A 13,851-nucleotide genomic window follows, 5' to 3' on the forward strand; every position below is an offset into this window, starting at 1 on the left:
TCTGTAATGGAAAGAGTTGTGAATGGGGACAGAGGTCTGGTTCCAAATCTGGACACTCAAATGACCCTGGGAAATTTCTCTGGGTCTCAATTTCTCATTTTTAAATTAAATGGGACATCCATTGTTTACCTAATTTTAATGGCAACCAAATATCCAATCTGTGTTAATTTGAGGGTAAGATGACACAAAGCATAAGAACGTTTGCTTTATTTATGTTTTTAATTTAAAATATTTGTAGTTCAAATAAGCATATCTCGTTCATTTTAGCTCCTTTCCAGTAAAATTTGGGGCCAAAGATTGTTTCAGTTTCTCTGTCTTCTCTTTGCTTTGATGACCAACGCATAAAGGTATCTATTGCATTGAACTTTAAACTTCACATTAGCCTTGTTTTTCTTGATCCTGGTAGATTTGGCATCCTTTCATCTGCCGTGAGCAGAAAGTCCTCGGTTTCTTTGATTTGGGAAGGCACACAGGACAGACAAGAAACAAGGAAGACAGATTTGCTTTAGATATGTCCCATTTGTGAAGAACATAAATGGAGTTTATTAAAGAGCTCTAAACTAAGAGTCGGGAAGCCAGAACTCTCATACTTGCATCATACCTGAGTATCGCTGGTCAAGTCACTTGTCTTCTCTATGCTATAAAAGGAAAGGCCTGGGGTAAATGATGTCTACTGCTTTTCTAGCTCCAAGATTTTTCAAAAAGATTTATTTATGCACATAAGAACTGGGGTGTAGGCCAAAGGTGTGGGGGGTGGGAGTGAGTGGATTCACCAGAGACAGAGGGGAGCAAAACAAGCACATCTACTGAAATACACTGCTGAGCAGTGGGCTGGTCAGGAGAGGTATGCTGTGCCATGTGGGTCAGCTCCCTGGCCAGGGAGAGAACTCATGGCACAGTAGTTGGTGATATCTCCATAGTGCTGAGACTTAACTCCTGTACCACGAGGAAAGCCCTCTAGCTCCAAGATTTTATATGAGGTCATGATCCAAAATCACCAAGAAGGTGTCCTAATATTTTGCTGGGGAGGTAAATCCAAAGAGAAAGTGAATGCACCTCCACAGGTGAAGGACCTACATCTCAGAGGTTTTATGGCCTCCTGCTTCCCCAAGAGTCTTCACTGCCACTTGTCTCTTTGCTGGGGGGAAAGGAGGTCCTGAACAAACCCCACAGATAGGTTTTATGAACTAGACCAAAGAGATCCAAGACACCAAGCACGACAAATCCCATAATGGCATTACCACCGAAGGGAGGATGCTGGGTGTTGAGGGTGGAGTTAATCAGCCAGGCTTGGTAGATAACCAGGCATATCGGCCTTGGGAGTCCTTGGTTTCCCCCCGCGTGTTATTGGGTTCCAGCTCAGCGGACCTGGTGGGATAGATTCACCAATTTATCTCTTGCTCTTTCTCCTTAAGTTATTCATTTCTTCATCTCCCCTTTTTGTAAACAAACCCTTTATTACACTTTTTGTGTGTACCTGCAGTTGAGTTTCATTATAAGTCCCTTTTAAGTGCATGGGTGAGGACCCAGTTAGGCCAACTAGTTTCACATTGGAATTCACCTGTAACACCCTCACCACTCCCACTCCCAATGTCCAGGTTTAAGGGCAGAGCCTGCATATCTGAGGCCCAAAGTAGGCAGGACCTTGACTTCTTTGTGCTCCTCCCATGGTGAAAGTCCAAGGGTTGAAGATTGGACTTCTCCAGCTGCTTATCAGGGTCCATTACTGGCTCAGCCCAGCTGACTACTTGGCAGTGGACTTTGGTTAATCTATTAAGTGTGCCAGAAGTGCCACTTTGGCTGACATGCTTGTCCATGACAGGCCCACGCTTCAGGGAATTTGTGACCTCCAATGTTGGCTGATATGAAGTTCAGGAACAGGCCTTGGAAGTTTTCCAGAGTGAACTACTTCAGAGAGGTGTGACAAGGGGCCAGCCCGTTTTTGAAAAGAACATTGACTAAAGAAACCAGGCGGGAAAAGAATATAGCCTTGTGAAAGGAGGGGAAGGAAAGGGGGAACTCTAGAGTTACCCACAAAGGAGAAGCAGATGTTAGGCTGAGGGAAGTGAAGAGAGTTTGAAGTTCAAAAAATCTACTTCAGAAAGGTAGATCTTTATGTGACTAACAAATTAAAATGCATAAAATAACATTCCAAGTAGCCTGATTCTATAGCCTACCATTCAGTGATGTCTCCCCAACTTTCAAAAGTAACAGAATGTGAAAATATGGAAAAAATAACTATGTAAAGAGAAAGCACCCATAATTCAATGACCTAGTCATAACCATCATCAACATGTTGGTGTTGTTTCCTTCTAGAATTTTATGTTTATGTACACACTATAATTTTTGAAAAGATAATACTATACATGATTTTAAAAAATCTGTTCTTTCACTGAGGTTTAACACTGAATACTTCACAGTCAGGTTTGTTTCTTGTCATCATTTTTAATAGCTGCATGATATTTGGTCATATAGATATATTGGTTTTTTATTTAACAATCCTATCTATTTTTTAAAAGATTTATTTTTATTTATTTATGCATATAAGAACAGGCAGATCTACTAAAATACACTGCTGAGGGGGAGCAGCGGGCAAGACAGGAGAGGTCTGCTACGCCATGTGGATCAGCTCCCTGGCCAGGGATCGAACTCATGCTGCAGTGGCTGGTGACAGCTTCATAGTACTGGGACTTTAACCCTGTGCCACCAGGAAGGCCCAATCCTATCTATTTGTAACTAACTATAAATAAGTTTCTTGTACCTCCTGGAATATATATCCTTGCACTTTCAATTATTTCCTTCAGGTGAATTCCCAAAAGTGGAGCTGTAAGTCAAAGTTTATTATACATGATGACATACTGACAAATATCTCCACAAAATGATTGTACCAGTTTATTCTCTACCACCAGTAGACAATTTGCTGTATTGTCATCTCATGTTTGATCTCCCTTGATTTAACAGCTCTGACACCTTTTTTTGTATTAAGTCCACACTGTACATTTCTTCTTTAATCTCAAACTTATATCAGTTTTACCATTTGACACAGTGATTCCACTCCTGAGAAAATGTCCAAACTACACACACATAAAGGTGTGTGTGTATCAGCCATGCTGATACATGGCTGATAGATTTGGGGTGGGAGCTTCTGGATAAACAAGTTGCTCTAGACAGTCCTCATTGCCCCAGTGGGTTAGAAGGGACACCTTCCATTGTGCCAGGGCCTTCTCACCAGCTGTACTTACTAAAAGGGGAGGGACAAGCTAGTTCCTTGGATAGTGCCACTATTTTTAGAAGGGTGGGCCATTCTCTCCAACCTTAGCTCCAGAAACGCCCCTCACCTTCCTGAACAACATCAGGTCTTGGATCATATACAGGTGTCTACCCCACACTGTCTATCAAAGGTCATTGGTGACATGTGCCTGAATGTTTTTGCAGCATTATCTAAGAAGCAGGATAATAATTTGAGTTAATAGTTTCTCAAAGTCCCCTTATTTTTTTTTATAAGAGAAAAAAATCAAAGAAGCCTAATAAAAATATGTAAGGTTTCTAAAAAATGGAGCTTCCATATGACCCAGAAATCCCACTCCTAGGTATCTACTCAAAAGACACAAAAACACTGATTGAAAAAGATACCTGCACCCCCATGTTTATTGCTGTTTTATTTACAATAGAAAAAACATGGAATCAACTTAAATGCCCAAAAGAAGATGACTAGATTAAAAAGATGTGATACATATACACAATGGAATATTACTCAGCAATCAAAAAAAAATACATGCCTTTTGCAGCAACATGGATGGAGCTGGAAGGGATCATACTTAGTGAAATATGTCAGAAAGAAAAGGAAAAACACCAGATGGTTTCACTCATAGCAAGAGTATAAAGGACCAGGGGAGAAAATAATAATAATAATGAACAACTGTATACCAGAGGACATTTTACAGGGGAAATGAGATAAAAAATGGGCAGGGGGGCTCTCCCTGGTGGCACAACGGGTTAATTGCACTGCGTTATGAAGCTCTCTGAAGCCACTGCAGCAAGAGTTCGATACCTCACCAGGAAGATGACATACATAGCGTGGCAGACCTCTCTTGATCGGGCCACTACTCCCCTCAGCAGTGTATTTCAGTACATATGCCTGTTCTGCTCCCCACTCTGTCTCTGATGAATCCTCTTATCCACCACACCTCTGGCCTGTACCCTAGTTCTATAAGCATAACTAAATTTTAAAATCTAAAAAAAACAAAATGGGGGGGAGTACACTGGACTATGGTGATGGCATACAGATGATTTGGTGATTATAACTGAGATGGAAAAGGGCACAAAATGATGTAAAAATAAACTATTATATTATTTAAAAAATAATAAATATGTATAGCTTCTATATACAGGAGGTAAACCTGATAAAACCAAGTATCTCATCCACAGGGCCTCAATAAAATCATCTTAATCAAAATTCCTTTTCACCTAAGACAACCATTCCTCCTTTGGGGGTGTGAGACTGAAGGCTACCTAGAGAAGTTGCTGAGATAGAACTAAAGAAGAAAGTCAACAAAAATCTCAACTTTTTTCCTGGCTAAAGGAGAACTTTCATCATTTTTATGTACAGATGATGCAATAGCATATAATTAGCCTCATTTGCATGCAAGTTCTTTAGCCTTCCTCTTGTCCAGCTGGACGCTATGAACCAGGATTTTGGACCCAGGATGTTTTCTCTCCAGTGACAGCAGAGCTCCTCATCTTGTCATTGTAATTGGCCCACCAGCTTCCACCAGCTTAGCCAGGTCTCCTTTGACTTTACAGTTAAGACAACATGAAGGTGACAATGGTACAAGTCTTGCTGTGGACCAGAAGCTCCGGTCTAGCCTGCTTCCGGATAATGCAGCAGGGAACCCCCATCTTTTGACACAGGACCAGCAGGGAGACAACCAGCCCAATGGCATCCAAGTCATATGCAATCATCACCAGAGCTGCCTTGTTCTCCACCAAGGTGGTGACAATATTAACCCCTGTTTAGGGGCAGGTGGCCTCCTGGTGGGGACAACCCCATTGCCAACAGCTTTCTTCTCAGACTATGACAACAGTCCTTGCTTCTCCTGTTCAGGCTCTAAAAATATATTTTTAAAATAATTTTTAAAAATTATTTTATTTATTTATGCATACAAGAGCAGAGGTGGTGGTTGTGGTAAGAGGAGTGACTGGAGACAGAGTGAGGAGCAGAACAGTCAGGTCGACTGAAATACTCTGCTGAGGGGAGCAGTGGGCAGGTCAGGAGAGGTCTGTGGCACCATGTGGTCACCTCCCTGGCTGGGGAGCAAACTTGTGTTGCAGTGGCTGTAGATAGCTACACAGTGCAGACTTAACCCCTTGCACCACCAGGGAGGCCCTCTAAGAAACTATTTTTAATTAAATTATAATATAAATATGATATACCAAAGTTTGTGAGATATAACCATGCTAAAGGAAGTTTTATAGACTTAAATGCAGACATTAGCAAGAAAGAAAGGCTAAGAATCAGTGTTGGAAGCAGCCATATCAAGAACTGTTTTTAAATGATTAAAACCAAAGAAAATAGAAATCAAAGATAAAAGCAGGATTTAATGAAGTAGAAAGTGAAAATACAATAAGATTAATAAGGCAAATGTTAGTATTTTGAAGAGACTAATTGCTAAACTCCTGGCACAACTGATGAAGTCAGGTTTAAATAATTATCAGGAATAAAAAATATCAGGTGTTACTATAGAGCCTACAAATATATTATTAATGATATTATATACAACTTTATTCCAATAATTACATTTTCTTGAACTGGGCACATAGTGAAAAATGTAATTTTTACCAAAATGGACACAAAAAGAATGAAAATCTGAATAGTTCCATACTTAATGAACAATATTAAGTCAATACTCAGGACCACTCCCACAAAGTAACTTGGACCCAGATGGTTTTAATACTGAATTATCTCAACATATTTAAGGAAGAAATGATGCTGATTTTCTGCTGCCTTCATCTCTGGGCCTCAGTTCCCTCATCTATGAAGGATAGATGTCTACTAGCCAAGCTCTGAACTCTCCTTCATTGTTTCCCCTTGATGTATCCCACGGTGTCCCTTCTAGCAGCTCTGATTTAAAAGTGGAGTTGAGGATATTTGGCATTGATGGCAAAAATTTTTAGAATTCTGCTGACTCTCATGGGTATAAGGGAGAAAGAAGCCTGAACCCTTTTTCCATGCTGTTCTAATTTGCTAAAGAGGTTGCTGTCTGAACTAACATGGGTTCCAGTTACCTCATACTCCCCACCATTTTTTTTTTTTTTTTTTTTTTACTTCCAGGGACTTTGTAGCATAGGAAACTTAAAAGTATACGCTCAAGGTGCTCCCTGGTGGTGTGAGGGGTTACAGTGCAGCACTATGAAGTTATCTGCAGCCACTGCAGCATGAGTTTGAACCCCGGCCAGGGAGGTGACCGACATGGCACGGCAGACCTTTCTTGAACCACATGCTGCTCCCCTCAGCAGTGTATTTCAGTAGATCTGCCTGTTCTGCTCCCCACTCTGTCTCTGGTGAATCCTCTCACCCCTTGCACCTCTGGTCTTTACCCCAGTTCTTGTCTGCATGAGTAAATAAATATTTAACAAAATAAAAATTTAAAAAAAGTAAGAGAGGGTTAAGGGAGAAAGAGAGGATTATGGTTTAACATTAACGTCAAAAAAAAAAAAAAAACAACAGGCCCTCCCTGGTGGCGCAGCGGGTTAAAGCACAGCACTGAGAATCTGAGGCCACTTCCGCATGAGTTCGATTCCCGCCTGCCGCCTGCCCCGGAGGAGACCACATGGCGAGCCAGACCTCTCCTGACCCGCCCGCTGCTTCCCTCAGCAGTGTACTTCGTCCATCTGCCTGTTCTGCTCCCCACTCTGTCTCTGGTGAAGCCTCTCACCGCCCCTGAGCCTCTGGCCTGTACCCCAGTTCTGTATGCACAAATAAATAAATAAATCTTTAAAAAAAAAAAAAACAACAATAATCTAGAACATGTAGATTAAGTTCCTTAAGCAACAAAACATTATTTTAACTGTCTTGCTTGGAAATCATGCTAAATATATTATACCCACTCCTTTCCTAAGTATAAGTTAACAACCACTAATTCTTTAGATTTTTCTTCAGAATATAAGATCATGGTAATGAACAGCTATTTCTGTAAACTTAGAGAAGCAATCAGAAAAATTAAAGCACCTATAGTCATTTGCTCATACACCAACTAAATGTGACCAACTTTTTGTTATTTTTTCCATTTCTTCTTTGCCTTTAAAACAAGTCTTCTCCCCTCACTTACATGTGCAATATATAGAAACCAAACAAAAGGTCAAGGAAAAGTCAAAACTAGCAAGCTGACCACAGGACTGAGTCACACAGCAAAGTGGGCGGGGTGCAAGACAAGGGAGGGATGAACACAAGGAATATGGGGATGCTGCATGGGTGATATTGTGGCAGGAGAACTATGGGGGCTACAGTGATACAAGAAAAAAGTAATAATTAAAGATAAATAAAAGAGAGAAAGAAAATCTGCCTGCATTTCAGGGAGTTACTTTAGGTATTATAAATTTATTTTCTTAATAGCTACGGATTCCTTTTTTCTAATGTGCTCTTTCTATTTTTCTGTGAGTTAAGAGATTACCAGGAGTATTAGAATTGCATATATACTAAGAGTAAATAAAAACCCTAATGCAGGTAAAGTGGACAAGTTTCACTGCAATATCAACCTATGCAAAACACTCTGTCCCTTCATTCACGTACACGATAGAGCTTATGTTACTAATTTCACAGAGAAATGGGACTGGGAAGAGGTAGATTTCCTCTAATTATGGTTTATATAACCTAGGGACCTTAAACTTGGATGGGGGAAACAATTGATCATTATTTTCACTAACCTGTCGCCAAAATGTGACATTTCCTTCAGTAATGAATATAAACTATAAACCACTATTGTATTAACAATGTGTTTGTCATCAGTAGAAATTTCTTTTCATATACTACTATAGTTGTTGGAGCATGCTGAAATAATGCGTATACGTATCACTACTTCAAAAGCTGAAGTTACTAGATCCATCCTAGACGTTGGTATTTATTGCATTTTTAAAAATCCATACTAAACCATAAGTCTGTTCAAAATCTTGTTGATGATCACACACCAAGATTTCCCCTTAAGTCTGGTAGAAGTAAAGAGCAGAGAGGGTGGTGAGACTGAGTGCGGGAGCACTGGGTCCTCAGGGAGTGTGCCACTGCTCACTGCATCCAGGGACAGAGTCCCATGTCACTAAGTTGGGAATGGAAACAGTTGACAAAGTGCTGTGATCTGCAGGGACCAATACCTGAAGTCCTCATGGGGCCCCCTACAAAAACCCTCCCCTAACTGCACATATCTCATAAGAATGTGGGACCCCCCCATAAAAACACAATTTTTATTTCCTATATTAATAGAGTTTGGGGGCTGAAGTTTGTGACAGCTGCAAAATCTCCTCAAGTGACTGAAAGGCATGGCTTCAATGACAGAACTTTTTTTTTTTAAGATATATTTATGCATACAGAGCTGGGGTACAGGCCAGAGGTACAGGGTCAGTAAGAGGATTCACTAGAGACAGAGTGGGGAGCAGAACAGGCAGGTTGAGGAAGTACACTGCTGAGGGGAGCAGCAGGTGAGGCAGGAGAGGTCTGCTGCACCATGTGGATCACCTTCCTGACTTTAACCTGTTTTGCACCACCAATTACAGGACTTCTGTATAAACCCAAACAGCATAAAACAGATAAAATACCTGTGTTCAGATTGTACTATCTAGTCAGGATTTGCTGTATATATTGCATCATTAAATATAAAAAGAATGCTCTTTTGTCTTACAGTCAGGTGGTCTCACGTGACAGTTAAATAAAAAACCAAAACCACCTTGTTTGCGCAGGGGCTTTTGATGGAATTCCTGAATAGCAGCCATGTTTCAGACACAGCTGATGTGTGGTGGTCTGAGCGCATGCCAGGGCTGGGAAAGACATGTTGTATTCCTGACTTCTCCCTTTGCTGCCTCATAATTCAGGGGACCAAACTAGGATCCCAGACATCTTTGTAATGAGTTCGGCCTCCCCTGTCTCCATCAGTCTATACTGTCAGCCTCAGAACAACTCAGCTGTCTATTTTACCTCCCATTTCTCCATTTCATAGATAAAGCCTCAATTTATTGGGCTAAAAGAAGGCTCAGGCTGGCTTTCAAGTAGCAAGCTCTGAGGGAAGGGGCAGAGCAGGTGCTATGTCTAGCTGTGACAGTAATATGAAGCCCCTGAAGCAACCCAAGAAGCAGGCTAAAGATGTGGATGAGAAAGATAAGGCATTCAAGCAGAAGCAGAAAAAGAAGCAGAGAGCTAAAAAGCAAAGACTACAAGGCAGGGAACCCTGGTCACAGGTTGAATTTAAAAATCAGGCAAAAGTAAACTGTTCCTTATTCCCGAGCTAAGAATTCCTTAATTCCTTTCTTGTTTACACATCTGGATTCCCTGTCATAATATCTGATGCCATCAAGTTTAAATAAAGCATCTTGGAGTCTGCTGAAACTTTATGAATAACCTTTTGTTAAATAAAAATTAAAAGAAGAGAATCAGGCCAAACACTCTTTCTCTTCCTTTCTACCTTGTCTAAAAATTCCCTTCTAAAATAGAAGACCCTTTCGGAGGCCTCCTATTCAGCTCAGATCAACTCAGCAGCCTGTTTTACCTCCCACTGAAAGCCCCGCCCCTTTTCAACTCCTGCAGAGAGCTTGCTTGCCCATCTCTGTCTCTCCTCCTTGGGCCTCTCTTCGCTCAACACCCACCCAGTCCCGCAGGGAGTGGGGGCAGCGTGCGAGGGAGTGGTAGAGGCAGTGTCCAACATTTTGTTATTCCCTGTACTGTGAGATTTTCCCTCTACAGCTAGGCCTAGTGTGGGAAGAAGGCTCAGGCCTCAGCCTGCCAGATTGTGCAATTGATCAGATGATAAGTGAGGTAGGCTCCTCCTGCCCCCATATTGTGTCAGCAGTTTCAAAAGCAACATGGAAGCACTGAGTGTCTTGATCTTAGAAGGAACTGGGGTAGGATTAAGCTCGTGATCGCAGGTCTTCCGCCTCCACTTATCCCTCACCAGACAACAAGGAGACAAGGCACCAGGACAGTCCTCTCCATCTTGTGATGGAGAGACCTGGGGTCTAATCCAATATCTGCCAGGAAAGCATTGCCTTCCATCTCCTTCTCACACTAGCCTTAGTTTTTCCATCTTTAGACAAGAGGATGAAACAAAATGAACTTAAGTTGCTTTCCACCCTTTTTGGCCTTTGCATATTATCAACATCCCAACACAAGCAAGTCAATAGTTTCAGTGGAGATGAACCAAGGGCCTAACCCAAGTCACATAGCCAGGAAGGAAGAGAGAAAACTAGCCAATTTAGGATCCTATTTGATTTAACCGCACTGGTCAAGGCAAAAGTTCACCTCAGGATAATTGCCCTTTTCCAGAGGTTTAATAATCTTTGAATTAGGATACATGGAAGAGGGAAAACATTTACAGTCCAAGAGAGCCCTAAACCTGTTGCTGAACTCACAGGCGGTGAGGAGGAGAACTAAAGAAGTTTATCACAGGGATGCAAAAGGAAGCTGGCAGGCCCAGCCAGATGTGGGACTGGCAGGTGGAAGAGTGGGCACTAGAGATGCATTAGGCTACAGAAAAATGGGACTTGCTCAGAAAAAGAATGTACTTTTCTTATTAGAGAAAAATGCCATATTAGCTAGACAAGCCACCATTTGGCTGGGAAAAGAGGCCACTACTTAGTGATAAGTAACAGGCTGGGAAGGGGTACAACAGGGGCTGGCACACCTCTGAATGCTGAGACAGAGGCAGATTTTCACACACTTCCACTGGCCTCTGAAGGTCTGAAATCTTGCTGGCTCCTGGTGCCTGTTGTAGAAAAGATGGGGTACAGGGTCTCCCTGATGGCACAACGGTTATAAGCTATTGACAGCCACTGCAGCACAAGTTCCATCCTTGGCCAGAGAGCTGACCCCAATGGCAGAGCAGACCTCTCCTGACTCACTAGCTGCTCCCCTCAGCAGTGTATTTCAGTCAATCTGTCTGTTCTACTTCCCAGTCTGTCACTGGTCAATCCTCTAGTCTCCCCCACCTCTGGCCTATTCCCCAACACTTGTATGGATAAATAAATAAAATAAGGCCCTCCCTGGTGGTTTAGCAGGTTGGAATGCTTCACTGCAAAGCTAAGCCAAGATATGGCCGCTTCAGGGTGAGTTCAGTACCCCACCTTGCCAGGTGATCTACATGGCAGCAGACCTCTCCTGTCTTGCCCGCTGCTCCTCTTGGCAGTGAACTTTGGCAATCTGCCTGTTCTGCTCTCCACTCTGTTTCTAGTGAATCCTCTCACTGCGCCTGCATCTCCGGCCTGTATCCCATTTCTGTATGCATAAATAAATAAAATCTTTAAAATAAAAGATGGGGTACAGAAGAAAACAACCTTGAGAGTCTACAGTGGTGGCTAGGGAATTTCATCTTTTGGCTATTTGATATAGCCCAAAGAATACACATATATAGTCATATGTAATAATAAAACAAACACCTGTGAACCCACTTAAGCACTCCCACACAATCTGAGTTCATAGTTCTCATCTCCTGCCTTAACCAGAGGTGACCACTCTTTGGAATTGCCCCACAATCTTTTGGTTTTCTTTATATTTTCCCACACAGAAATCTCCAAACAATAAATTGCTTGCTTTTTGCTCTCTTTTAACTTAACAAGGTTAAATCATTCTCTGAAGTACTTTTTTTCCCCCATTGTTTCTGAGATTCATCCATACTGATGTGTGGATAGTTGGTTCATTTGTCCTATAATATTCCACTGTGTGCTTTTGCCACCATTAACATATCCAGTCTTTTGTCGAAGGGCATTTGGGTTCTTTGAAGGTTTTTGCTATTTTGAACAATGCTGTTAAGAATATTCTGGTCATTTGTGTGCCCTGGAGGCCAAGTTTAAGAATTTTTCTGAGACATAGAATCTGATTTTGCTTTACACAGTGGTTGAGTCAATGTACATCTTACCCATCAGTTTGAGCCGTACACCGTCTCCTCAAGAGTCAGTATTGTTCACCCTCTGTTCACCAACATCCCAAACCTCGGTTATCTCTACTGACAACAGAGGAGAGAAGGGAGGGCGAGGCGCCCACATTTCCAAGGGTCTGAGACCGTTTTAACACTCCAGTGAACATACTGAGAAGTTTCTGTGTACCTCTGAGCACGAGAGTGGAGAAAATGTCAGTTTGGGGATAGACTAGGGAACTTGGGGTCTTTCTATGTGACTATCAGAATCACTGGACCCTTTTGGGAATGAAGGCCAGCAGGTAAATTCATTAGTCCTGCTTAACCTGAAGCACACCAAAGCCTAACCTCCTGGGGGTGACTGAAGACACCTAATTAAATTTTTCCCTCTCAGCCCCCTTCACCCTCTTCTATTTCTCAGGTGAACACTATTTATTTACTTCCCTCCTCTCTCTAAGTTCAGTATTTCTCCATATAATGGTATGATCCCACTGTCACCTCATCAGAATCATCAGGGAAGCTCATTAAAAATGCAGATTCTCAGACCCCTCTTTAGAATGACTCAGACTCTCTGGGGTGCAGCTCAGGGATCTGCTGTTTAACAAGTTCCCCAGGTGATCCAAGTGTACACAGGTTTGAGAGCTGCTGCTCTAAGCATTACCACCAGGGAGGTCAGGCCAAGGTCATCTCCAGGCAGGTTCAGACACTCTTCCATTTGCTCCTCCAAAAGGCACAAGCTGAATTCCATCTTTTTCCCTACTTCTACTGTCCCCCATCAATCCTGACCCAGGGCAGCAGAGAAAATAGACTCTTTCTTTTCTTAGCACTTAGCACATTTGTGTACAAGCTGTGCATCCCAACTTTGTTTACAGTATAGAGACACTGTAAACAACTGCTTGCTAGAGGTTTGATCGAATAGATAATGGTACATCTTTCCAATGGGGTGCAATGTAACTATTAAAAGTGATATTATGACTTTATTATTGCATCTCTACTTCCATTAAATCTTAAAAGTATGTTACATTTTACAGTTTCCAGTACTGTTTACATTTTCTACAGCAGTGTGCCTTGTCTTTGTAATCAGAACACAATAAAATACAAAAATGCAGAATCATCTAGAAATGTTTCCTGGGTATTTATAGTGGGGTTGGTTTAGATTGTCTGTAAGCCCTCTGTTTTCAAATTGAAAAAGCTCACCGAAAGGCTAACACAACAAACAAAAACATGCAGATATTCATCATCAGACTTGGAACATGAAGAATAAAGAGGAGATCTAGAGAGTTTCTAAAAAGAAAAAAGGAAAAACAGGTCAAAGACAAAGCCTCAAGAATCGGAGTGACATCTTGGCTTCTACCAGAAGCACTAGATATTAGAAGACAATGAAACTTTACTCTCAAAATATTGAAGAAAAAATACTTCTATATCTATACTGATATGTGATGGTAGAATAGAAATATACTGAGATGTATAAGGAGCCAACATTTAATTTCCCCAGCACCAACCTCCTGGAGGATATATTTTAGCAAAATGAGGTACAGGGCCTCCTTGGTGGTACAAGGAGTTAAGTTTCAGTACTATCAAGCTATCCTCAGCCACTGTAGCACTAGTTTGATCCCTGGCCAGGAAGCTGACCCACATGGCATAGCAGACCTCCCCTGTCTCTCCCCTTGCTCACCTCAGTAGTGTATTTCAGTCAGTTGGCCTGTTCTGTTCTCCACTCTGTCTCTGGTGAATTCTCTCACCC

The sequence above is a fragment of the Condylura cristata genome, unplaced genomic scaffold (assembly GCF_000260355.1).
Source record: "Condylura cristata isolate star-nosed mole 26May11 unplaced genomic scaffold, ConCri1.0 scaffold00017, whole genome shotgun sequence".
Classification (NCBI taxonomy): Eukaryota; Metazoa; Chordata; class Mammalia; order Eulipotyphla; family Talpidae; genus Condylura; species Condylura cristata.